This window comes from Ictidomys tridecemlineatus, chromosome 4, assembly GCF_052094955.1.
Source record: "Ictidomys tridecemlineatus isolate mIctTri1 chromosome 4, mIctTri1.hap1, whole genome shotgun sequence".
Lineage (NCBI taxonomy): Eukaryota > Metazoa > Chordata > Mammalia > Rodentia > Sciuridae > Ictidomys > Ictidomys tridecemlineatus.
In genome coordinates this window covers 75,132,441-75,160,151 of record NC_135480.1, presented here as the reverse complement: position 1 = coordinate 75,160,151, position 27,711 = coordinate 75,132,441, and the positions used below count along the sequence as shown (strand labels likewise).

At 36.9% G+C, this 27,711-nt stretch overlaps 1 protein-coding gene across 3 annotated transcripts in view; it reads left to right on the top strand.

Moving 5' to 3' along the window:
* Positions 1 to 27,711, top strand: part of Grm5 (glutamate metabotropic receptor 5) — a 443,701-nt gene that overhangs the window by 395,688 nt on the left and 20,302 nt on the right. The window lies entirely within an intron of this gene.

Sequence of the window (27,711 nt, the reverse complement as noted above, 5' to 3'; positions counted from 1 at the left end):
GTATTAAAATCTCAAAAAGGGCAAGGAGGGACTTTTGATAGTTTATGGGTTTTCTTTTTTATGATCTTGAATAAACCTCAGCCCATCTACATGATTATAACTGAGAGACATTACAATCTAATTATGTAGAGATTTTTTTTTGGCCATTAATTAAGATATGTAGGCTGGAACCTGCTGTTTATATGGAGAAGAGATAGGGCAGAGAAAGAGATCATCCTCTTGCATCACATACATTCCTGTTGCTCTCTTAAGCCGCAGTCCTCAGAGAGAGATGAAACTAACCATCCTTTCCTCGATGGTTTCCATCAGCCCCTAATCTAAATATTTCTTCTCTATGACACAAAATCAATATGTTCAAAGTGTTAATCAAGCATTTATCACATTGTAGGATATCACTAGTTATGCTAGAATTTTACCTCCCCTTCAAATTTGCAATTGCATGTATGTCTGTGTGTATCACATTATCTGTCGCATTGGAACTTAAATAATGGGGAATAAATTAATGTGAGTGTTAGTAATAACTGCACATCATTCCTGTTTTGAGGATTAAAAGAGGTAGTATGTACTAAGTGCTTAGTAGCAGCACTTAAAAATTACTTAATATATTATAGCTAAACCTTTAAAATCAGATTTAACTGTGAGGAAGAGAAAACCTATTTTAAGAGGCTATTGAATCTATTTTAAGAAAACCTATTTTAAGATACAATTTGTTTGAGTTTCACATTCTTTATGGTACAAGCATGGAGGCCCAGCATGTGATGTTGGCTTAGAGATGCCAGTGCCAGCACCTCTGCCATTCTCTTGGCCAATGGCTGCAATATAGCTGTCATGGCTATGAAATGCATCCTTTTTATTAGGAGGATGCATGTCTTTTCAAGTCTTACAAGAATTGCTCTTGTATCTCATTGTTTGAGAATGTCTTAAAGAGCTGCAATAGGACCACAGTAAAGTGTGCACTTAGCCTTGTCAGACTCTTCATTGGAAACTGCATGGGAAAAGGGATGACAGAACTCACTGGAAAAGCCACAGAAACTGGTAGTACCTACTAGTAATAGTGGCCATAGTAATAAAAGTCAGGAATACAGGAAAGAAAAGGAAGTAAAGAAGCAACACAAAGGCAATTAAGAAAAAGTAAAAATTAGAATAGTCCCCCAAAGTAGTTTATTATCCACTGACCATATTCTGTCACCTTGAAAAACATTTATTCGTCTAACATTTATAATTATCACAAACTATTGCAAGAGGAAGCATCATCCTTCTCATTTTTCAGATGAGAAATTTGAGGTCCAGCATAGACCAACCTGCCTGTCATCTCATGATTGGTAGGTGATGGAGCAGTTTTTAACTCAGTCTTAGCATATGGTCACTAAAGTCGAACATTTCCCACAATATATTCTTTAGAAAATATCTCACAAATTACTCCATGAAACAGAATAGTTTGTGAAATCATCTGGATAAAAAACACAATTCTTTTATTAGATAGAAAGACTGAAGAGTCTTACAGTTCAGAAACCACTAATTTATTAACAATTTCCAATCATTTTCTACACTTATTGTACATAGGGCCATGTTTTTCATAATGTTATTATGAAGAATTGATGCTCCTAGGGGCTCTGTTTGAAAAACATCATCACACCTAAGAAGATGACATGTTTATGGTGCCTTGAAGAGTAGTTCATATTTACTGAGTCAGTAGCTGGAGGAACCAACATCTACCTCTGGTCATGGGGACAGAATCACTTTGAGATCTCTGAGAGCCTAAGGAAATAACAGAGCTAATTCTAACAGAGCTAGCAGTTTTTGTGAAGTTAAATGGGCTCACCCTAGAGCACACAGAAAAGTGCCCAGAGTCAGTCATTTGGTTCACTGAAATAGCAAAGAGAGATTTTCATTTAAATAGGAATGAGTCACTATAGATTTTTTTATACACAAGCATGCTATTTATGCCATCAATGTATAGAGGTCCCTGTGATTAACATTCTGGTTCTAGTCACTAATTTCCAGCATGACATGGAGCAGCATCAAATCATTGTCAAGCAGATAATGCCAGGCTTCTGTTTAAGGCATTCACTTCGGAGGCAAATTGACAAATGAACACAAACCCGTTTCTGACCTAAACAAAGCATTTAATCTGATGAGTCCAAAGTTCTGGTTCTACAAGATGCAGAATTTCCAGCGACATGGGGCTGGAGCTTTAAAATACAGTGGGCCTTTTATGACTAAATTAATGACAGAGGCCTAAAGCTCTAAATAACAAATTTTCTCAAAAGGTGAAACCCTCTCTTGGGATTCTAGTCAGGTGTAAGAATCATTAGTGTTGTTGCCTCCACTTTAACTTAATTTTAGAAACTATCATTTGCCACTTTTGTTTTAATTAAGTAATTAACTTTGCTTTAATTAACATTGTCATGAGGGCTCACTTAGGCTGTCTACTGAAGCAACTGCTAGCCTTTCCATATCCAGTGACCAAATTACAATATGCCTGGGAAATTGGGTCTCGTGTGTGAATTTCAGTATGCCTCAACCATTATCAGAGCTTTAAAATGATTTCAGTGGCTTAGATTTCATTAAAAGGTTATTAGTCTTCATAAAGTGATATTTGTGCTGTTTCTTTCTCCAGAATCCTTGGCCTCTTCCTTCTGTTTTTCTAGATCCTATTTATCTTCCAAAGCCAAGAGTCCTCAATGAAACCCAATCAGATTAATTAATCTTGCAGTGTTTACCTCATCCAGCCTCTAAGAGCATTTATTGGGTATAGTATACATTCAGCACACATTCCTTGTATCTTCTTTATATATTATTTATTCATAGAAATTTGCTGAGGGATGAGCATTTCTGGGCACTCTTCTAGGCCTTAGAGATGTAGGTATTGTTTCAAAATTTTCCATATATATATATACATACACACACACATATACATATATATATAGTATTTTTACAACTGTTTAATGCTGTTGTAAATGTGTTTATATCTCCCTTATTTGCCTAGCACCAGTGCTCAATGATAGCACACATAGTAGGATATATAGCTTTCAAATCTATTGAGCCACAGCTCACAAGATTCACACAACCATCACAATGAAGAATAACTTTGTTGATTAGATTGGCCATATTTTATCTGATAATACTTTGTTATAAAAATATAAGATTCTTTTTGCCTAACTCCAGACTTTTTAAATCAAGCTTCCATTGAGTGTCTGCTCTCTGTCAATCACTTTTCCCATCCTGGGGACAAAGATAAATGAACAACAGCTTTTGAGGCACTTTCAGCCTCTCAAAGAAAACTGAATTGGAAACAGGTAAGTTAAATAAAGTGATATTGTGCTATGACAGGAGTTTATGGGTGAAATAGAGGGACTCAAATGTAGAAGTAGTAAATTCTGTCAGGAATTAAAAATAAGCTTATTTTTAATTAAAAGATTCAGTTCAAACAAGAAAAACTCTCTAAACATTTGATTCCCTATCAGCCTCTCCACTGAATAGGATAGAGCAAAGCCTAACTCTACTCCCTCTTAAGAAACACCCTTGTGATCTGATTTTCCACCAAGCAGCCTTGCTTCTGGCCACTTCCTGCATGACTTTCCATTGACTCTCGCCCTCAGTTTTGTTTTCAGGCCTTGTGTTAGCTTTTCATCACTAGCACAAATACCTGAGGAAAACAGTTTAGAGAAAGACTTATTTTAGCTCATGGTTTCATAGGTCTCAGTCCATGATTGGCTATCTCTGGGTCCAAGGCAGAACATCATGGCAGAAGGTTACGGCACAAGAAATCTGCTCAGCTCATGGCAGACGTGAAGCAAAGAGAGAGGAAGAGGAAGGGGCCAGGGACAAGAAATTCCCCAACACATGCTCTCAAGGACCCAGTCCTTCAACAAGGCCCTGCCTCCCAGTCTCCACCACCTCTCTGTAATCCATTCAGCCATGAATGGATTAATCCACTGATAATCTGCCTCATGATACAATCATTGCCCAATAGCCAAACTTCTGGACGTTGTTGCCTAGGGGACCAAAACATGAACCTCTGAGGATGCTTCAGATATAAATTATATGGCCTCTAGCAGGAAAACCACATTGATATGAAATGCACTCTTCCCTTCCTTATTCCAACTCAAACTTGATCAGCTCATCCTCATCTTAAATAACACTTCTGCTGAAAAGCCTGTCCTGACCTCTGTGACTGCTTTAGGTTCCCCATCTTATGATTGAGATGAAACAGGTGCTTCTTGTTATAGAGTATGCTTTACCCAATGCTATAAGACTCCTGGACATATGCCCATATGCTATATGCCCATACACAAACACATACAAATACTCACACACTCTATCATGAACTCACTAAGAACGAAGAGCATGTCTTACTCATTTTCTGTGTCATTGGCCATGCAGCACATAGTCAATACTCAGTGATGTTTGTTAAGTGGATGGATGGATGATAGATGGATGGATGAATAATGATGTCTAAGCTGCATTGATTTTTGCCAGTGAAAAAGGCTGAAGATAGGAAATAATATTTGGTGAGTACTTGCCATGAGGCAGGTAGAGCTCTAAAAGTATTAAAACTTGTTCCCATACAACCTATAGAGCATGCATTATGAGTCTTTCTATTTTAAAGTTGAAGAAACTGACATGAACAGAGGCTAATTTATTTGCTCGGTGCATTCAGAGAATAAATAGATGAGGCAGAATTAGAATAAGAGAAGGCTGGCTTCCAAGCCCATGAAGTGACTCTTAAATTGTTTCCCACTTCATCCCTTAATATTTGGTAGCCTGAACTCAGGAAAACAGGGATTGAATGAGTGAAAATTGTAACTCTTCCTCAAGGAGTATGCTGGAAAACTACTCCCTGGATCTTTATTTGTTTGTCCTTTTCAGACTTAGTCATACCTTCAACTCAACCTGATTTGATTTGTGTTGGTGTCTTCTATAAAGTATATAAAAGCCTCTGAGATAAAATCTGAAAATATAAAGCTGCTGGCATCTAGAAATTTAATGGTGACTTTGAAATACCTATACAACTTTTGTTTACAAGAATAAAATCTCATCAGTATTTACTATTTATTCACATGAATTATAAGAATTTATACTGCTTTTTTGTATAATTCTTTTTGAAGGGTGGAGTGCTTAATCTCAATTGAAATCTCATAAAATAGGCCAGGTTTAGTTTACAGTTGGTTTAGTTCACTTTAACTCAACCTGTGCTTTCAGGGCAATAATTATGTCCTGGGTACATGTGGCTTCATCTCAATTATGCAGAAATTAAATGATGAAGCACTGTGGTAAATTTTATGCATTACATAAGATAAAAGTCTTGCCCTTTGAAGAAGCTCACAGAAGAGTGGGGAGACCACCCCATACACATTATATTGTAGTGTATAAGTGATGAGGGAGATAGATGCACAGGGAAGTGAAAAGTCACTGAGGAGAGAACTGAGTCCAATTCCAAAGTTCCTGGGAGGATGTCACCTGAGTTGGATCTTAAAGAATGATTAAATGATTCAAGTGAAAACGATGGAATGGATGGACTCACTAGGGAACAGCATGAACACCAGCCCAGCAAATGGAACATGATGATGCATGTAGGGCATTAAAAGCATATAAAATATATGCCAGCAGGTAACAGGAGAAGAGGCTGCCTGAAAGGAGCAAAGGAAGCTCATCTACTGTGTCCCTAATTGCTTTAGCCTCAGGAGCCAGCTAGCTACATTCCAACCTTCCTTATTTCCTCTTGATAGCCTCTTTTATTTAGCACCCACCCACTTTAGAAATCCAAATCCTTCATACTCACAACCACTTTACCAATACCAGCTATGCCTTCCTACTTCATTCCCAATGAAAACGTATGTGTCCTCCCCTGTTTTATCATCACGATTGTCAATGGCTTGCATCATCCTATATGCAGTAAACATTTATTAGGCAACTATTTTAGGAAAAGCTCTATGCTAAGTATTGGATCCCATTGGCTCTTCATATAATGTTATTTTAAAATTTATTCTTAATTGATACATACAATTTTGTATAATATTTGACAATAGAAAGTACTGTCCTCTGTATACAAATAAGAAAAAATAATAACAGGCACATTAGAGACAAAGCAGCTTTAGTTGGTGAACTGATAAATGATGTAACCAAAATTTTGGATTCAAACCCAGGTCTTCAAAGCTCTTTGCCATTCAGATATTGCCTTTCTGATGGACCCATTTTCTCAACTATATACCCCATTTTGCTGCTGCTGTTGTTAAATAAGGTCATCAAAACTGTATTTCTGCCATATTTTGATACTGATATTAATCCCAGAGAAAGGGTCCTACAAGTGACCTGTTTTGGTATCTATACCAAACACTTTTCTTATTTGGTAAACAAGATGCAGCTTTGGCAAGATGGCATCATGAAAGTAGTGTGGTACAGGGAATTCAGCCTTGCCTAAGAGACACGTATTCCATTCTTGGCTCTGCCACTTATAAGCCAGACCCCAGACAAAGCACTTGAACTCTCTGAGCCTCTAAACAGGGATAATAATATTCATCTCATAAGGTCTCTGGGAGCATGATACAGAGTATATCTCACAGTCCAGATCTAGGAGATGTCTATTTCCTTTCTCCTAATCATGGGGTCATCTCAGTTCAATTCCACCAACTACACAACTCTGGTGACATAATGGAAGAATAGGTTCCATTACTTCATTCTTCAAGAAAGTTACTGAAACGGAAATATTTGACTTTGTAAATCTGCTAGAATTACTAGTGAATCATTGCTATATCCTACAGGGACATGACCCTCAAATTTTTCATTATATTCTTAGGTGGTAGGTTTTTATAAAGTTCTGTGTAAGTGCTGTATTTTTTTTTCTCCCAGTAATGTTTTCCTCAGAGTTTAAAAGTGGTTTGGGGGATTTTGCTGGGTTTTTTTTTATTCCTATTGTGGTTTTGTCCATGCATTGATATTTTTTATTTAAAAAAAAAAAACATAATTTTTAACTTGGTCCAGAACATGTGGCTTCATCTTAATTATGTAGAAATTAAATGATGAAGCACTGTGGTAAATTTTATGCATTACATAATATGCAATTGTCTTTGGTGAGGCAAATTTGTGCATTTATTGTTCACTTAGTTTTTTAAAAAAAATTGAATAAAATATTCACAACACCTCTCATGTGCACAAACTTGCTTCTTGGTCTTGCTTTCTGATATCATGACAGCATACTCCAGCTAGTTAAAGCTACCAGAGAGAGCATGGCTTCCCCTCTGCTGAGTTAAAATGGCATAGCCAAAAATTCAAACAAATAAGGCATCTTCCCTATTTATTTATGTGACATTTTTAGTTTGAGAAAAAAAGGAGACCATGACTTGGTGAACAAACATCAAACATCAATCAGTCACTGACCTTGCTCTTCCAAAACAAACAATAACTGAAAAGCAATGTGTGGTGAATAATTATAACAAAGCACCCAGTGAAAAAAAAATAATTACAGCCGGTATTTGTTAAGAGAGTCCAAATCATGGGTGGAACATTACTCCATGTGTTTGGCATATCATTATTTTTATGGACTCAAGCTCTTCAAACCACAGTTTCTAGTTCAATGTATGTAGGGAGGGACCAGAGAGTTTGCATGTTTAACAAACTCCCAAGTAATACCTATGTTGCTGGTATAGGAATCACACTATAGGTTTCCTTTGAAAATTATGGTCTCATATATACTAAGCTCACAACAACCACATGAATCAGCTATTATTAGTATGTCTGTTTTAAAAGTGAGAAAGTCAAAGCTAAGATGGTTAAGTTATCTGTCTAAGATTACATTACTGGTAAGGGGCACAAATAAGATTCAAACCCAAGATTGTCCAAATCTAACTGCCATATTCTTTCTATAATAGCAGGACTGATAAGCTTTCAAGAGAATATATCAAGTGGGTAGTTGTTCCCTCATTCTTGTTTGCTTGATATTATGCTTTTTGCTTTGCAAACTCATTAAACTCTAGGTATTGCCTGGCTACCTGAGGGTAAATAATAACATTGCTATCAGAAGAGGCTTTTTGCTGGTTGAGTTATTAAGTATACTTTCCACTCAATTCACCAAGTAAATTCTACAGCAGACTCAAAGATGTCTCTAAAACATTCATCCAAATTCTCCCTTATAAGAAGGAGTATTTGAGTCAGAGATTTGAAAATATTCCTTTCCTGGCTTTGAAACTGAAGGAAGAGTCTAGATGCCAAGGAATGCAGGTAGCCTCTAGAAGCTGGAAAACACAAGGAAATGAGTGGTCCCTGGAGCTTCCAGGAGGAACACAGCCCTACTGTCTTAATGACTGTAGCTCATGAAAGCCACTTCATATTCCTGATCTCCAGAACTATAAGATAATATTTTATGACTTTAAGTTTGTGGTCACTTGATACAAAAACAATAAGCAACTGATATATGTTTGTAAAACCTGGATCCCACCTGAATGATTCTATCTTGACTATAAAACTCACTAAAAACAGACTACTGGATCAGGTAAAGGGAGAGAATATTTTGTCTTCCTCACCCAAAACTTCTGAGTGTGTATCACAAAGGTCGCTGTCTTCATGCCACAGCTTCAACACAATTACTCTATCAGAGGCCACTGAGGGAAAGAACATTCTCCTAACTTGTCTATGAGTTGGCTCTGAGTAGATGCTGTTGTAGTAAGTCAGGAGGTTCAAAGGAGACCAAGTTCTCCTGAATACTCCTCCTCATGTTCCTCAAGGGGAAACAAATCTGCATTGTTGTAAACTATCCACATTAACTCTCTCCTATGCTGTGTCCTGTCCTCTTCACTTTGGAGCCCACCAAGGTCTTGGTCAGAAGCTGAAAAGAACAGGGTCACAGTTGACCTGTTGGTGAGAATCAGGTATGCTCTGATTCAGGCAAAAGCATTATGACATTACACAAAGATGCACAGAAATGAAAGAAACTTGAATTCAGAGTGAACTGTGGACAAGTCTCTTAGGAACCACCAGCCATTGGGTGTGCAGCCTGTTGCTGAGAATGGACTAGGGCAAAAGTCAGTTTTTGTCCTTCATGCACAAAGCTAGTCATGCCTTCCAGGACAGCAAAATTAGAACCAAATGCTTTATCCCAAATGGACTAGTAAACACTTTCCACTTTGGTTGATTTACTAATGAAAATACAAGAAAATACATGATTTCAACATTCAGTAACAACAGAATTCTAACTTTAGGACTTGTTTTAATCTAAATGATGTTTGAAATTTTCTGATGGTACTTGCGAAAAAACTGAGCAAATTGACTTCAGCAAAGAATTTACAGGCCCATTAGCAGAATGCTAATGTGCTGAACTGGAGCTAAGCAGATGCAGCCTTCTGATGTCTTGCCTTTCTTTTTCACCTTCAAACTCCAAATCCCTGCATCAAAGCACATGTTATCTAATTTCCCCTTGGACATTTCCAGAGCCTTTCATTTAATTGTATTCACTGTGCAGACACTGCTTTGTGACTGCATCTCCAGGGAGAATAGTGCCAGACAGACAGCGAGCTCTGGGCTGAAAGGAGCAGACAGCTTTTAAACTCCAGGGCATTTCTGACCATCCTTAGCGGTGCTAGTGAAGAGCCAGACCTTATGTGTCAAATGTTTACAGACTTTCTCCTACTATCCTTGTTTCCTTCCCCCAACCACCCTCACCCCAGCCCCTAGCAGTCAGCAGACCAGGTCCCTTTCCTGTCCACTAGGTGGCAGACAGGTTATCTGGGCAGATCCAGTGAGAAAGAGCATCTATGCTTGTGTAGCAGTGGTCGAGGACTGCCCCTGTAAGCTTGTACTGAGAGCTTCATGTGAGGACCCAGAGACACACCTTTGCAGGAGCAGTGCTAATAGTAGATGTGTGTATTCCAAGTTGTACCAGCTGAAGAAGGTTCCTAACACAAACTTCCCAATTTTATCAGTTGGTTTTCTCATCATCACAGATACCACATTTCCATACCTGTAAAAATGATGTGGCATATAGCAGTTGGAAAAACTCAATATCATCTTCTAGAATGTTGATATCAGATTCTAAAAACATATATATTTGTTTCACACACCATAAAGGAATCTTGCCTAAATATTCTCCTACCTTCGTTTTGAAACCAGAAATGCCTCTCACTTCCAGTGCTGCTTCTTCAGAGTCAAACTCACTACCACTACTAAGATCTTCTATTAATTATCACTGCACCATGTGCCTATGTATACCATATGCTTAATATAATTCATATCTTACAACAACTTTGCAAGGAAGGTGTGTTATGCCCCTTGTGGTGATGAGTACACCACAGATGAAAGAGACAAAGAACTGAGGTGTTGAAGGGCTAAACCAGGTTTTGAACTCAGCTGATGAGGTTAAGATCTTTAGCTCTAGAATTCATGGCTCTTTCTGAAGTTTGGCCTTCAAAAGGAAAAGATCCTCTCACATGTTTTGTCACTCCATTTCTGGAGGGGAACAAAACATGTAAAAGAGCAGTTAACTTTTTGCAATCCATGAATTTTAATGAGTTAGTGTACAACTCTTCATCCCTAAGATCTTGATGCACTGGAAGATGTTGGGGGTCTGCTAATGGGAATTAAGGGAGAAAGGATAATGGGAATGGAATCAAGCAGTTCCTGATTTTAAAATAACACTCCTAGGCACACCAGCCAAAGTTTAAATAGATAGAACCTGTAGGAGGAAAGGTGGAGGGTAGCAAGACGTAGAATGGGGATGGTGAGGAGGAGGATGTTGACTCTGAAAGCTAGCTCTTACTGAACATTTGTGATGTGTCCAGTAATATTGTCAATGTTTAGGATCTGATACTTTTGAATTATTAAAACAACTCCAAGAGGTAGATAACATAAGTATGGCCATTTTATAAATAAGGAAATTGAAAGATAGTGAATTTAAGCAAATTGCCCAGATACCTACAGGTAAAAAGCATTATATCCCAAGTAAGTAGTTTGGCTCTAGAATTCATGATTTCAACTACCTTAACATTAACATTAAATAAAACTAACACTGTATTTAAGAGGGTAGTAAATCCTTCATAGGAATCAATGAGAGGTGAGACTTGATACATATGTTTGAGAAACTGTTATTGCTGTAATTTTATTTTGGCCAGGCATCTTTCTGTTAACTCCTTGTAAAAGTAAACGATCGCTCACTGACCAGTTTTCTTCTGCTAGCCCCTTTCCTTACCACATTCTCTTTCCAGGTTAACTTAAAGCCTGTCTAGAGAACTCTTTTGCATTATGACTCAGCTAAGTCCCACAAGAATAGGCTTGGTCATGAAAGTAAGTACACACATGAAGAATATTTTAATTTCTTGCTGAAATGTGTGAGTAATGCAGACAGCACTGATTCTAACAAAATTGGTAGAATGGGACACATATCCTAAGAACAGACACAAATTAAGTATATGGTTTCATTGTTATCACTTATGACATATTTTCATTTCCTTTTGACAAATAAACACTATTTCTACATTGTTCTCTTTAAAAAGGTGTGTGATACTGAGAGGTATATTTTTATAAGTGATCAGGTACAGTTCAAGTCAACAGATATTTCTTAAGCACCTATTTCATGCAAATATTTAAGTCCATTATCAGAACCAACTTTATTTGATAATAAGATATTTTGTGTATATAAGACAAGTCATCAAAAGAAAATACTATTTTGACCTGGAAATTAAATTACTTCATTGTCACTTCTCCACATCTTATCATTGAAGTTTCTTCTTATATGTTCTCTTTGGGGGAAAAAAGTTGCAATTATTTTACTTTTCCTGACCTTTCACACCTTAGCAGTCATTTCCTGAACATGTTTTATATTATCTTTCGCATTCTCACCAATATCACTATGTGTTAGGTCCTCATTGCCTAATCTATGAATTATTGACATGATGTCCCAAATATTATGCCACTCTGTCTTCATAGCTGCCAGAGTGATCTTCCTAAAAGTACAAATTACTCAATCTACAAATTGATTTCAGTGTGTATAGATTCCTTTGTAAAATCTAAAATTTCTTCCCAAGGCTCAAAACTTTGATGACCTGGTTCCTTGATGATTTGACCTGAAAAACCTTGGATAGAGCTGCTAACGTGCCTCACCAAACCCATAATGTCCCACCAGTCTTCCTCTAATAGCCTGAAAACACATACAGTTCTACAGAGCCAAGCTGCAACAGTCTCCCCTGTGCGTCATGCCTCAGCCATTTCATTAGTTGGTAGGCCTAGGAACACAGTGTGCTTCCAGCCTATGTAAAAAGTGTACTTCCTGCCTCTTTTAATGCCTGTATTTATTTATTTCTTTTACCTAGAAAACACCTTATAACCTTCTATTTCCTAACCCAAATATAACAACTCTTTTATAAACTATATTTATTGGACTTTCTGAATTTCCTAGAACTCATCAGGTTGTATATATTGTGTTTCCTTTTATTTTATGATGGCCAAGCGTAGTGTTCAATACCTGCCATACCAGTTACATAGGTGGCTAAGCAGAAGAATCAGTTGAGTTAAAGAGTTTGAGACCAGCCTGGACAATATAGTGGGATCCCCATCTCAGAGAAAAAAAAATTGATATAATACTGTACATAATTATTGGTACAGTAGGAAAAATTAATACATGTATACAATGTGTCATGGTAAAATTGGAATAATTAATATTGGTTTATGTTTTTCTGCATTTTTTAGCACAGAACATGGGGTTTTGTTCTTTGTCTCACATATGTAAAGAATGAAATTCATGGAACCCAAGGGTGAGAGCAACGTAAAAGGATTTTTTGAGTAATAGAACTCTCAAAAGGGAGTGGGGGTCCCAAAAGAGGGATGGATACTGGAAAGTGACTAGGGGTTTATAGAGATTTGCAGGGTTAAAGAAGCTAGCTCCTGACTCAATTCTGGGTAAGGTACTCATGTCCACAGTTCGTAACATGCTTTATGGTACAATCAGGTTACTTTGGCCCCTTTTTAGAGATGGGTCTGGGTACCAGAAAGTAGATATCTCAACTATCTGTTTTTTCTGCGTACACAGGAGTCAGCCTGATCTTTTTGTGGCCTGATTTGTGTCTGTAATTTCTTAGCCTTGCAAACCAGAACTGTCCTCAAAGGATCCCAAGTTTCCTGCCTGCCCATTCTAACCCTTTCCCCTGCCCAAGTTGTAAGCTTCTTGTAAGCATTGCCTTCTATCTCCTAGCAACTAATTCCTAGCATTGTCTTCTAGCTCACTAGCAACTAACAGTGTCTTTTTTTTAGAAAATTCTCTAAGAAATTTGTATTCAGTGAACAACAAAAATTTACTTTTCTAGGCTCTCTAGAGAATATTTAAACCCTCATGACGAATCTGTACTCAATAGTTCATTTTCCAAGGTGATAAGTCAACTGTTCCAGTCTCCCATACCACTGCCTGGTGATATACCAGGGTTGTGGGTGAGTTACAATGCTATGGATGATATATTTAAGATATTTTACTTTGGAGAAAAAAATGCTTTCAAATGATTAATTAAATGGTTTGGTTCTGCAATAATTGAAATATCTTTGTGGAGCTATAAAAGACTATGTCTGGATGATTATGATGAATTGCATATAAAACACTCCCTCTGTATAATGAATTGGTATTCTGGAATGCTGTGATTACAATGAATTTTAATTTGTATGTGATACTAGTGGTCACATTTGTTACTACTTGAATCTCATTAAAATATTTTTGATTAACTGATAAAAATTAGGTAGTGAGGTAAACCAGCAAGTGTTTGAAATATCATTTTAAGAAATATTTCCTTTCTTTGAATTATCCCTGCTTGGAAGTGGTCTAGCTGCAACATATCTGGGGCATGCAAGTCATATCTCTTTCAGAACATAAAATTTCATATCAGAGAAAAGTATCCCTGAGGCATAATTCTGTGAGTTAAAGAATCTTCCCTCAAGCTCCATTCCTTAGGTATAGAAGATGGAAGAAATAAACAAGGAAAATAAGGCTATCATTTTCTCTAGCTGTTGGGCTAAAATAAGCTCTCTACTGTTACTTATAGCTGCGAAAACTGAAACTGAGAGAGAAGGAACATGTGTTCTAAGACTGTACACTTGGATTGTAATTAAGCCAGTTTGAGCTTATGACTGACAGCCTATTCCTTGTGCTCTTCCCACTGCACCTCCTTGTATCCATCATTACTCCTTAACTGAATGTATGTTCCTGTTGATCTCAAAAGAGGGAATCAGGTATAGAGTTCAACTCTCAGTGATATATTAAAGAAACTTGCAGAGGACCTAGCATGGAAAAGAAGGCTAAGTCAAAGTATTTAAACTGAGCACATAAGCATTTCAGTAAGAGGTAACAGGGTTACCAAAATAGAATTTGAAGCCCTGTGAGGCTGTCCCCTGTCTCCTAACTATAGGTATTACCTGCAGCCAATCCATGGTCCTTGACTACTTTTTACTTCACTTCCTTTTGGAACACACAACCATCATTACATTCTCAGTTCTCATGTATTGTCCTTCCTGGAGCCCTAGTTGTGCATCTGAAAATGACAAGGGGGCAGTTGTGTTTTCATACCTATGATCACCTCAACCTCAATACACCCCAAACTCATTGTTATGGTTTGGATATGAGGTGTTTCCCAAAAGCTCATGTGTAGGAATATTCAGACATGAAGTGATTTGATTGTGAGAACTATAACCTAATCAGTGGATTAATCCACCTGATGGATTAACAATTTTAATGGATTAATGGGTGGTGACTGTAAGCAGGTAGGGCAAGGCTGGAGGAAGTAAGTCACTAGGGGTTTGCCTTTGTGGATTATATTATCCCTTGCTCTTGGCACTGAAGCTCTCTCTATTCCCCAGCTGCTTGAGCAGAGAAACTTTCCTCTGCCATGTCCTTATGCCATGATTTTCTGCTTCACCTCAAGCACAGAACAATGGAGTCAGCTCCCCATGGACTAAACCTATAAAACTGAAAATATTCCTCCTCTAAATTGTTCTTGTTGGGTGTAATGGTCACAGTGATGCAAAGCTGACTAACATTCTCTTTTATTTTCTTTTTTATTGGTCCTAAATCTGCATTTATTTTCCTTGATTAGTAATCAGGCCCCTTCCAAAGACAACAAAACATATGCAATAGGCATGATTTCATTGCTTTATTTCATAACTACAGTATAACATCCTCTTTTATATCAGTAAATTCTTCTTCAATGATTTCTTCTTTCCATGTTTCTGTTAAATGTATCAAACTCTCCTACCTCCCACTTTCAAAAAGTAGCCATGCTTATTTTTCCTTGTCTTTAAATTAACTAATATTTAATCATGTATCAGATATTATGGTGGGGCTGGGGCTTTGGCTCAGTGGTAGCAGACTTGCCTGGCATATGTGAGGCACTGGGTTTGATTCTCAGCACCACATTTAAATAAATAAAATTAAAAAGCCTATCAACAACTAAAAAAATAAAAAATAAAAAGATGCTACAGTGAGGAACTGGAGTTGTTGCTCAGTGGTAGAGCATTTGCCTAGTATGTATGAGTCCCTGGGTTTGATCCTCAGTAGTGGAAAGAAAGAGAGAAAGAAAGAAAGAAAGAAAGAAAGAAAGAAAGAAAGAAAGAAAGAAAGAGAGAGAGAGAGAGAGAGAGAGAGAGAGAGAGAGAGAGAGAAAGAAAGAAAGAAAGAAAGAAAGAAAGAAAGAAAGAAAAAAGGAAAGAAAGAAAGAGAGAGAGAGAGAGAGAGGGAGAGAGAGAGAGGGAGGGAGGGAGGGAGGGAGGGAGGGAGGAAGGGAGGGAAAGAAAGAAAGAAAGAAAGAAAGAAAGAAAGAAAGAAAGAAAGAAAGAAAGAAGAGAAATAGATCATTGACAACTAAAAATATTTTTTTAAAAAAACAAAGGTGCTAATTAGAATAGCTTATCTCTACATGTCTGAACTAACACAAGAGTGAAAACTCCAAACATCTGACCAACTCCAAACTCTCTAGTCTCTCTTCTCTTCTTTTAAAAAATACATGTCTGGCAACTCAAGGGTCTTTATGGAATCACCTTTCTTACCGTTTCAGCTTTACCTCATGTTTCTTTTAAGCCTAAATTTTCTTCAAAAATCAAGCTGCTGCACACATGGACCTAAATCAGTGCTTGTACATTGCTGTTTCTACAGAGTATTAATTGTACATGAAACTCATTCTCATTCATCTTACCCATTCCAGCTTATGCCATTTATAATGTCATTCTTCACCATTCACTAGGTAGTCCACAGAAATACTAAACATATTAAAGATGATCATTCACTTAGATGGCTATTACTATTAACACACACACACACACACACACACACACACACACACATTCATCTTATTGAAGATAAAGCAAATGTCTTAGAAACAGATCATAGGAAAATTCTAAAGAATTTGCACTATATTTTAATATCTTGTTTTAGTCAACTGTCCCATTGCTTTGGCCAAAATATCCAACGACAACTTAGAGAAGGAAAAGTTTATTGGGCTCACAGTTTCAAAGGTCTCAGTCCATAGATGGCTGGCTCTCTTGCTCTGGGCCCAAGGTAAGGGAACACATCATGGGGGAAGGGCCCTGTACTCAGATCAGTGAAGTTAGGAAGTAGCAGGAGTGAGAAGGGGTCACAGGGAAGATGCATGCTTCCTGGGAAAGCACTTAGTTATCTACCTCTTCCAGCTATGCCTCACCTGCCTGAAATTACCACCAGTCAGTCAGTCCCTTCAAAGTAGGATGAACTTACTAGTTTCAGCTCTCATAAGCTAATCATCTAAAAGATGAATATTCCTACATTAAATAGGAGCTTTGGGGGGACTCTTCATCCAAACTATAACACTGATTTTATTCACTAGTACACTGGCAATTATTCCTGATAATGTGCTGTTTATCAGGAAATGTTTTAAGTTTTAAAAATAAAGTGGTGAACAAAACAAAATCTCAACCCTCACGGAACTTCAACAATAGAGACAATGACAATAAACTATAAACAGATGCATAATGTTAATTGCTGTAAAGAAAAATGAAGCAAGATGAGATACTAGAGTGAGGTGAATTGGGGGTGATTTCATATATTTTTAGAAATGGTATCCTGAAGTAGAGGGAGCTAGCAGTGGTGTGGGGGTGGTGGGGTAGTGCTGGGACTTAATCGGAGCAGGTTGTGTTCCATGCTTTTGTGATAATGTCAGGGTATAACCTTGTGTTGTATATCACTAAAAAGGGTAAATTTTAAAAAGAAATAGTATCCCAAGCAGCCCCTCTGAATACACTGAAGATAGAGAAGAGTGAAATAAGAACACGGGATCTTATTATCTTATCCGTAGATCTGGGTGGTAGAGGAAGAGAGAAGAGCAAAGGAAAAGACCTTAAGGCAGGAACCAAACTGGCATTTTAGAAGATGAGCAGAAAAGTCCTTGTGGTTGGAATATTGCTAGAAAAGGAAATGATGGAAAGAGGAAAATGTAGTAGAGTGGTCTTCGGGGATCAGACCAGGTGAGGTACAGATTTTGTTTTGTTCTGAGTGTGACAGGAAATGTCATAATGTTTGAGAAGAGAAATTACATGGTAAGACTAGTATGTGAAAGAGAGACTTCTGGTTTCTATAGATAGAATAGAAGGCAGAACAAGGAGAAGAGAAGTGATAAAATCATCTGATTTAAGAGGCTGATCACTTCAACTAGAAATTACAATGATGAGTCTTAATGATTGATTTGATGTTATGTATAAAGGAAATTTAAAAAATTAAAGAGGATTGATAGGTTTTTTTATTTAATAGTATTTGAACCAGTGCAATTCAGACTTGAGGAGGAGATAATTCAAGGGGATAATCAATAATTAAATTTGAATATATATGTCTAAGAATTAAGTTTGAAATAATTTGTCCTATGAGCTTGGAGAAGTCCTGACTGAAGTCTAAAATGAAAAGGGTAGAATTAGGGGAGCATCTGTATTTGATGATGATATGATTCAATGAGAAAAAAAATGAGATGTGGTGGTAAGAATAAAAGAGAACAGGTTTGAAGAAAGATGTATTTGGTTTGGCAATTGTTAAATTTCAGCCTTCTGAGAGTCATCTAAGTGGACAAATCCAAGAAGCTGCTAGGAAACCTGTGAAAAATTAGAGTTTGGGATTTGAAGCACAATTTGGGAGAATAGAGGAAAGAGCCCAGAGACGAGGTAAATAAAATCTGAGAGCTGGACAAAGAATTTTTTGGTTAGTATCACCTGAGTCACCTGAGACCCAGATAATCAATGGTACCATGAAAGGAAAAAAAGAATACTTCAAAAATGAAGGAGTGGCCAATAGTTACAGAGATGCCAAGGAGAATGGTTAAGAGTCAACATCAGGCAAGCAACCAATTTTTGCTGGGAATTAATGAAAAGTGCTCACAGGTTCCATCTCTTTTCTTTTGGGGGACTACTAGGGATTGAATTTAGGGGCAGTTGACCACTGAGCCATATCCCGAGCCCTATTTTGTATTTTATTTAGAGATAGGGTCTCACTAAGTTACTTAGTGCTTCACCATTGCTGAGGCTGACTTTGAACTTGAAGTCCTCCTACCTCAGCCTCCTGAGCTACAGGATTACAGGTATATGCGCTGTGCTTGGCAGGCTCCATCTCTTTGAGGAAGTTCTTTGTCTCCCTGGACCAAGCAAGGATGGAAATCAGCATTCATTGGTCATTTATAGCACTCTCATTATTGGCTGCTGGATTCCATTGCATAAACTTTGTTATCATATTCAAGATACCAGTTGCAGGTGGGACACTCATAGCTAGGGACGCTGTTGGTACTAAGAGCACTGAAACCCCATGCAAGCTTCCAACAAGCCTTTATTTGTGATGGACAGTTCTTGGCACCCCACTTACTTGCTTAAGCTTGGTCTGTGTTCCTGAACTGAATAGGCTATACAGCCACAGGTTTCTAAACTAGGGCATGTAGGAGTAGGTTAAAGATTCCTAGCATTTGGTTGCACTGCTGGGGCGTGACACTGCTACCAGGGCTGTGCTCTCAAGTGCAGGTCCCCTGGGTCCTGAGATGTATATGATACAAGGCCCCCTAGAGGGCAGCAGAGCCTCACAGGAGGGGGAGAAATGCCAGAGCAGGGGCTCTTGAGGAGCTTGACAAAAGGAAACACAAGGGGGCAATGCACACATTCATGGAGAATGAAACAGAAGTTAAACTTAGTGAGTTAAAGGTAGTCAACAATATTAGGAATAGAATAGGCATCAAAACCATGTGGGCTGGAAAGAGAATAGTTGGCCAGATGTCAAAGAAAGCAGGATTCCCTGCTCAGTGATGGTTATTACCCCAGCAATAACAAACAGGTAGCATCTGTTGAGGACCATTATTTCCCACATTGTCTATCATGGCTTGATGACATTTTAAGAAAGGGATATATAAAAATGAATAAAATACTGTCCTTCCCACACATAACTCCTCTCCTCATAGTAGAGATATAAACAAATGTCAGTAAAGAGTTGTAAGTATTTAAGTCTATGGAGGGGACACTAGAGGTACACACAAAAAAAGAAGTAATTATATGGAAATCAGCATTCATTGGTCAGTTACAGCACTCTCACTGTTGAGAAGGGATAACAAAAGCCTCAAAGAAAGAAAACCAGATGATATGGATCCTGATTGTGGTGTTTCCTCTCTCCCCCTGTTTTCTATAGTTCTTCCCTGAAATAATCCATCTTTTTTTTTCCTTCTGATTAATAAATTCTTTCATTGAGAATGTTCACACCCCCTCCCCTTTTTTTTTTCCTGGTACCTGGGTTTGAACTCAGCGGGTACTTGACTACTGAACCATATTCCCAGCCCTTTCGTCTTATATTTTTATTCAGAGACAGAGTCTTGCTGAATTGCTTAGGGCCTCACTAAGTTGCTGAGGCTGGCTTTGAACTTGCAATCCTCCTGCCTGGGCCTTCTGAGACACTGGTATTACAGGCATGCACAACCACACTGGGCAAGAACATATTTTTAACAAATCCAGTTGCTGTTTCGTACACTAGGATACCTATGAGGTCTGTGACTTCAGGAAGCTACAATCCTGTATTTATTTGTGATGAACATAACATTGAACAAGGCAGTGAGTTTTCTCCAGTGTTTTCCTCCATCTCCTCTTTCTACATCTGCCTTCTTTCTTTCTTTGTAAATTATTATAATTATACATACATATCAATTTTACAAATTAATGGATTTCACTGTGGCATTTCCATACATGTATAATCTAGTTTTGATCATGTCCATCCTCCCTTCTCCTATACACTCCTGTTTTCTCATCATCTCCTGACCCTGTTTCATTATTTTTAGAGCATTATAATTATACATTGTAGTTAAGTTCATCCCCCCAAAATCATATGTACATAGAATTCAATTTCACTATATTATTCTTCCTTTTCTCTCTCCTTCACCCTTCTCCTATTCTCCTTCCTTTATTCTACTGATCTTCCTTTTACCCATTCTGTTTGTTTATTTTTGTTTGTTTGTTTCTACTTATGCTTAAAGGTGAAATTCCCTGTGGTATATCCATATGTGCACATAGTGTGATTTTTCAAAATTCATTCCTCATTTCTTCCCCTTTTCTGTCTCTCCTCTCCTGCTATCCTTCTTCTACTCTAATAATCTTCCCTACATCTTCTTTTGTTGTTTCAAGGGTTAAATTTTATAGAAAATGATTTATACCAAATTTGCGTGACACAAGGCAAATTTCCAAATCATATTATACAATAATTCTATTTTTTACAAATAGATGTCGAAATAAAGTATTTGATAAAATTACAAGTGGTTTTATTTTTGTTTGTTTTATATTCTAAAACTTATGCCTTTATGATATCTGATCCTCCCACCTTTTTTCTTTGGTTTTGCTTAAGTTTCCACATATGAGAGAAAACACTCCACCTTTGATTTCCTGATTCTGGCATAATTCACGTAGCTTGATGTTCTTTATTTCCATCCATTTACCAGCAACTGCCATTCTTCACTATGGCAAAGTAAAACTCCAATATATGCATGTAGGCTGATTTCCCATACTTTAGGTATTGTCAAGAGTAACCCTGCCTTCTTTCTAGGCATGAAGGAGAAAGCTAAGACTTTCACTTATCTTAGGCCCTAGAAAGAAAGATAACAGAAAAAGAACACATTATTTTTTCAGTTAACTGTTCATACCACTTATGCATTTAGCACATAATAATTGTTCATGGTATATTCTTAGACCAGGGTAAGTTCTAGTTCTACCATGACCTTTTCCATTTTAGTCCTAGTCTGATCTTTTCTTTCCAGCTACATGTGTTGTTACCTTCACAGTGGATTGATTCAGTGCTGTGTAACTGACTGTGGTGGTCATGCTTGCCATCTTAATTAGATTCTAAACTCCTTGTATTGTGAGGTTGTGAAGAATATTCTCTATGCCAGGTGTCTAGAAGGAGCACAATATGTATCTAAATATATTCCTTATCATCATAAGCACTTCATTTTGAATTCCCACACCAATACTCATCAACTATGTCAATCATAGTTCTCCTTTAAATAAGGTCATAATGATAATCTCAGGTTTCCAAGGATAGTTGATACAATGTATGGGAAGCTCCAAGTGCAGCACCTATAATGTATGCTTGCTCTTCTTCCTTCTCTTCTTTATTCATTGCCTTCTACTTGATTTATTGGATTTTATTTTATTTATTTTTCAGTACTGGAAATTGAACCCAGGATCTGGAACATGCTGAGCAAGTACTTAACCACTGAGCTACATTCCCAACTTCCATTTTATTTGTTTAATTGAGTTTTATTTTCCTAATAGTCATCCATTTGGTAATTTTGGTTATTTTCTTTAATCTAGTATTTTAGAATACAAACCTTAATTAGACTTCAACAATTCAAATATGTGTACTATCTTTGCTCCATTTAACCATCTGACTTTGAGCAAGCTAACTAACCAATCTTTGCCTCAGTTTCTTTATCTGAAACATTGGGATGATAATAGCAACTGTATCACAATATACTTGTGAGATAACATGTGAAAATCTGTATAAAACACCAACTGTATGAGATAAGTGCTATTGTTTCCATTGTCCAATTGGATTTTAGGAAAGTTTTATTAGTTGCTCAAAATCATGCAACTAATAAGGGGTATTGCTGGGAATCAAATCCATTTTAATTAACTCCAAAGTCAGAACATTTTTCCATGATATATCATTGCCTAACTTGAGTGAATTAAAATCCACTCAATTTAGAAAAATTTGGAATTATTGTATATGTATCTATATGTGTGCGTTTGTATATAATTATATGGAGATACAAGTGTTGTTGTTGTTGTTGTTTGTGTGTGTGTGGATGAGAGTGATACAGAGAGAACCCTCCATATTTATAGGTACTGCATCTATAACCAACTATAGTTTGAAAATATTTGAATGAAAACTATCTATTACAAATATATATGGATGTCTTTTTTCTTATAATCATTCCATAAACAATATAGCAAAACAATTACACAGAACTTAAATTTTATTAGGTATTATAAGTCATCTACAGATTTGAAGTATATAGAAGAATATACATAGTTTATTTGCAAATACCACATCCTTTTATATGAGCAACTTAAGTACCTTATGATTCTGTTTTCTACAAGGGATCTTGGAAACATTCTCTTGCAGATACCAAGGTATGACCACATACATATATTGGCCTCTCGCACACATCCATGATGAACTCCTGTAGATCACATTTCAAATCCTAGTTCAGTGCATGGCACATAAGTACTTAAGAAACACTATTAGAGGTTGCTTTAGGAATCTCCCATTTTGAACTTAAAATCATCTCACTTCCATTTACTGTGATGAATGTGTCATTTATTGTGACAGATGTTTGCTTAGAAGTAACAAAATTAGTAAATCCATCTGTTGTAACTATGTGTGATGATAGCATAAAACATTATCCTAAAGCCAGGAAAAATATAATCCCCTTTATTATAACGGTACTCTTGAAACAATGAGTTCAAGAATATAATGGAGTGGTAAGGAGTCTCTCATCATAGAGTTGTGATTTTAGCCCCCTCCTTCTAGTCCAGTGAAGTAGAGATGAGTCTGTTGGATCCAGTGGAAGCACACAGCCTGGTGGGCCAGGAGTTGCCAGATGTCCTCTCTCTGACAGGCATCGTTCCCAGGCTTGGCCACCTTACCACTAAGCATGCTTCCTCTCCTTTGCTCTTCACTCCTCACACATGTTGACAGGACACCCAAACTTCCTCCCCCGACCCCTCCCTCACTTTGTTTTTGTCAAAATCCAGTGATTTTAAAATCTGAGAAAATGAGAACTAACCTTCTTTGCAAAATTTTTAAACATATTTTATTTGTTTGTAAGCAGTCAGAGACCGAGGAAATTTTTAAAAAAGGAAGAAAAGTGGCTTTATGTGTTGCATTAGGACAGGAAGTTGAAGGTGAGGGGGAAGGAGGATGTCAAACAGAAGAACCTTGATGAGATAGGAGAACCAGACAGTGAACTTCTGTGCACCAAAGAAGGGACCAGATTAGATGGAGTTAGATTTGGGTAAGTAGTAGAACTGGCCTGTGATCAATCTTGTTTTTACCACATTCTCAGTTGCAGCAATGCAAAACACATCTGTAGAATTGCTGCTATTTACCAGGCCCATCTCTCCCTCCACCATACCCTTGCCAGGCACTAATAGTCATTTTTCTACTCTTAATTTGTATAAGATGAACTTAAAGCTTCTACAAATAAGAGAATGGGAACATATAGTACCTGTCTTTCTATACATAGCTTATAGGATTGCAGTCTTGTGCCACCATGCCCAGCAATTACATTCTTTTTTATGGCTGAATAATAATCTATTGTATATCAGCCTGTATGACCTAACATTCATATGATTTGGTGAACTTTATTTAAGAAAGAAAATGATCTCAAAATATAAACACAAAAATAGAAATGGAATCTTGCAAGGGTCTGTTGTGAGAGGTTATGGTAATCCACCAGCTTCAGGAAAAAATCTGCTTCCTTTGAGGAATTCTGAAGTTTGAGCTCCATCTGTCCCCAGACTAAGAAAATCTAGTTGCTAGTGCAAATTGTAACCAAGGTTAGTACCCAGGAGGAATAAGTTTTCCTCTCTAAAAGGGCAGAAAAGGCTCAGGAAAGAGCAGAGGCAGGGGCTGAAGCCATGGAGATTGTGGTAAAAATAAAAAAGAATGAAAGGTTTGAAAAAACAGCACAGTTGCCATTTAAAGACAGAACCAAGCCCAACAAATAGCAATGCTACTGTATCTGGCATTTTAGTGAGAATACACATTATCATTAAGCAAACTGGTGACCTTGGGCAAGTTACTTAACTTTCCTGTGCTCTATTTCTTCTTGGTGTATAAAATACGGATGATAATCAGACCATGGCAATGATTAAATGAGGAAATTCACTTAAATGGTGTCTGATATATTCCCAGGGTTCAGGAAATAACAGCTCTTTCTGTTATTATTATGCAGTTTCTTCTGTATGCAAAGACTTTACAGTTGTTCAGGTACAAAAAATGTAAGGAGAAATCTCTGTTGGAAAACATCTGGTTTATCTTAGAATAAATGATTTGCCTGAAAATTCCTCATTTCTGAAATAAGTCCTAAGATGCCAGCAACTTTTAGTTAATGCTTTCTCAAATGATTCTTGAGGCCATTACTATTCTCCTATGGAGACCTTCCCTCTAGTTGACCTTTAGTTCCTCCCTGAAAATCTTTTCCTTTAAGAATGTTGTGTAAGCTTGTAAAGCACCTTAGGACTGCTTTCAAAATCTGTATCTTCCTGGGTTTCTATTGATTGTGAAACAAGTAGAAATGTTGAGGGAAAGTACACAGCAAAAAGGCAATGACTTAAGATGATTCATCTCTGAAAACAACTCTCCTCATAAGCGGGATTAAGATTCATCCTTTGGGAATTCTCTGGAAGCTAAATGAAAGGCTTTATTCAATACAAAATTTAACACATTTCATTATATTCTACACTCTAATTTATTAAACTATTCTCCAGTGGTTTGTTTGTTCTTGTTTTGCTTCTGACATTCTCTATAATACTGAAGGGAAAATCTTTGTGCAAAAACCTTCGAGCTTCTGTTGAATTATTTTCTTAGAATGAATTCCTATGAATAGAATTACTGGGTCAATATAGCTGATTCTTTACATTTTAATTGCTTATTTGCATTGCTTCCCCACCTGTCAATTTCTGCCTTCCTTTTGTTTTTATAGAGCACAGCTTAATATGTTTCTTGGCAGCTTCTCAAATAGTTTCAAACTTATGTTCACTTCTGACATTGTTTTATGGGACTATTAATCATGCTCAATTTTGTTTTTAATCTGAAACCTTTAAATGAATCAATGTGGCATTTCAAGTCTGGGCAAAGGATGTGTTTCAGTGTGTGTATGGATGCTACAAGATCCGTTGGCATATTTAGTAAACCATTACAATTTATTTACTTATGAATAGAAGCTTGAGTAATGGGACTGAAGTAGGGTATTACTTGGCAATATCACATTATAATAGTGAAGTTTTAAAATTTGGTTTTATACTTTCTTTGTAAACTGAAGATCCATAATGACTTTTCTTCTGCCTTCATCTGGAGTGTTTTGATCAGTTTTACTAGAGGGTTGACTTGGGCTGTCTTTCAGCTCTTTTGGTGACACATCTCAGCTCTTGAAGTCTACTGCCTATCCATCATCTGATTCACACCACATCTCATGCATCACACTGGTGGTGAGCTCATCTCAGCAAGATCCCTTTCCCAGCCCTCTGCTTGCTGGTGTATTCCTGTCTAGGTAAATTTCAGGCAGTGGAATGGCATTCTGTTTGCATGTTAGCAGGGAGCCTGGAGAGTGATTTATTCTACTTGGCCATTATGTAGTCAAATTTGACCTTTTAAAAAATAAGTTTACATTGTGCTCAAAACCTTGCTCCACTAAGTACACACTATTACCTTCATATATGACCTTTTTGGTCTCTCCAATGTGATATCAGACTTTTTAAATAAAGAGGGTTTTTTTAAGCATAAAATGAGGGGCAGGGAGTAAGATGTTAATAAAGAGCACGGGATTTGGAAATAAAACAGCTGATTTTAAGTTCCACTTCTGTGACTTACTACCTATGGGGCTTTGACCAGCATAGAAAACTTTTTGAGTCATGGGTGCCTTATTTAAAAATGGGGATAATAATTACCCTGTGAGTTTCTTGAAGAAATTTTATAGGCCATAAACTCTAAGTCTTAAATTATGTTTAGCATAGCAGTTCTACATATCTGAAATAAACTCAACTAGAAAGAATTATAAATCTTCAGTGAAGACTATTGAAACATTATTAGTTACTTTGAGCAACACATTATTGGTGAATGGGATAATGAATAAGTGAAAGAAGGACAACATTGTCTATTTTAGCATGTAGTAAACATAATAAAGCTGTAATTACAGTTACAGGTAGTTAAGAAGGGTCACCTCCAAAAGCAAAGATGAGCTTCCCAAGCTGTATTAATGCCATTTTTACTCCATGCTAAATACAAAACTACCTGAAAACTACAAAAATTCTAAGGCATCTCATGCATTATTGGAATGAATTTTATTGTTGTTTCTTTTGTTTTTGTTTTGTGTGTTTGCGTGTGTAAAAGCTCTTACCAAAAGAGGTTTGTTTTATTTTTAATAAATGGAGGTTATTAGGCAGTGTTTAGAGGGGCATGCAAAAGAGGGTTAGGGATAAAAGCTTATGAACATGAAAAATATAGCTATTTTAAGTCAGTTTTATGAAGGACTTAAATGATGAATTGGCAATCAGTCTAACAGAAGACCTTTAAAAATATGTCAAGGATCCTTTTGTAAGCAAGTGAATAATCATCAATAATTTATTATTCTATTAATACTATTTTAATTTAAGCTGCACAGCAGTATTTTGGTTATGCAATTCAGTTCACAAACAAGCACAAAATATTTTGCATTGACCTGTGGAGTGTCATTCAATGATGGATACTTCAGAAGGATTCTCTTCTGAGGAATTTTTCTTTGGTAAAATAAAGACTTCTCAGTCTGGCTTTGTCTGATGCTTTAGCTTCTTTAACAAAGACTTAAATGTTCTTTTCCTCTCTTCTTTATGACCTATATCTAAAGTCACTTGGGCACATGCCTTTTTTTTTTCTGCTTTCTCCCAATATTCTATGAGCTCTACAAGGAAGGACCTGCAGATTATGTAATCTCTATAGCTGAAGTACAAAGTCCATTGCCTAGAATTTATTAGATGCTCAACAAATGTCCATTGTACAAGCTAACCCATTATGTTCATTGGCCCTAATGTAATGAACCATCTTTATTTAAATGGGATAATGAATAAGTGAAAGAAGGACAACACTGTCTATTTTAGCAAGTATTTTAACATTTTGGGATTCATAATTATCTTGATTTTATCATATTTTGTTTTATATAACTTTTGAGACAGCAGGAAAAGAAACTAAAAAGAATGTGAATGTATTGGTGTTAGCAAGTCTTATGACACTAGCTCATTTTATCATTGCCTGTCAAATACTAAGAACATGGAAGAAATAGAATCATACCAGGGTCCAGTTTTATAAGAGAAAACATCAGGTCTTAGGTTCCTGCAAACTCTACAAGCAGTTTTGTAACTTTGGTGAAGTCAGTTAAGTAAGTTCCTCATTTGGCAAATGGAAATAGCAAGACTTCTTAACCTACTCCACAGATTAAACATGAAAAGTAAAGAGTATTT